Source organism: Pteropus alecto, unplaced genomic scaffold (assembly GCF_000325575.1).
Source record: "Pteropus alecto unplaced genomic scaffold, ASM32557v1 scaffold577, whole genome shotgun sequence".
NCBI lineage: Eukaryota > Metazoa > Chordata > Mammalia > Chiroptera > Pteropodidae > Pteropus > Pteropus alecto.
Window position 1 is genome coordinate 112605 of NW_006440152.1, and position 570 is coordinate 113174.

The 570-nt window shown below is 65.8% G+C and overlaps 1 protein-coding gene across 1 annotated transcript in view; it reads right to left on the bottom strand.

The window, feature by feature from the left end:
• The window catches only part of FHL1 (four and a half LIM domains 1), a 56905-nt gene that overhangs the window by 55414 nt on the left and 921 nt on the right, over window positions 1-570 (bottom strand). The gene's annotated exons all lie outside the window — the stretch shown is intronic.

A 570-nucleotide genomic window follows, 5' to 3' on the forward strand; every position in this document is an offset into this window, starting at 1 on the left:
CTAATTCTCCCAGCACCCCGCACTCCTCCAACCCACTCCAGCATCTCCGTGGAGAAAAGCCAGGCGAGCCCCTCACCTCCACTCCCTCGTATCCCCGCCCCTGCCATCCTCGTGGAGCAAACCAAGGCAGGTCCCGCCTCATTCCAATCCCAATCTCCGCCATCCTTGATGAGAAAACCAAGGGGAGCCCCCCACTTCACCTTCACCTGCTCCTGACAAACCTTGCTAGCTACCCTTGTTGAGAAAACCAAGAGGTACCCCCGCTTCGCCCCACCCCCACTGCCCGCCATCCAGGGTGAGAAAACCAACGCCCGCCCCCCCCCTTTCGTCCCTCTCCACCATTCCGCAGAGGCAAACACGGAGAGCCCCCTTTCGGTCCCACTCCCTCCACCTCCACCCTGCTCCCTCCCCAGTAGCTCCCCATTCCCACCTCCCGCCACCACCTTGGCGAAAGCCTAAGGGAGGCCGAGGCACGCACCAGAGGGGAACCCCTAGCCGGTGTCCCGCAGCCCGCAGCCGGGTGCGCCCCCAGCCCTCTCCCCGGCCAGGCGGCCGAGGCCCGGAGGCCGC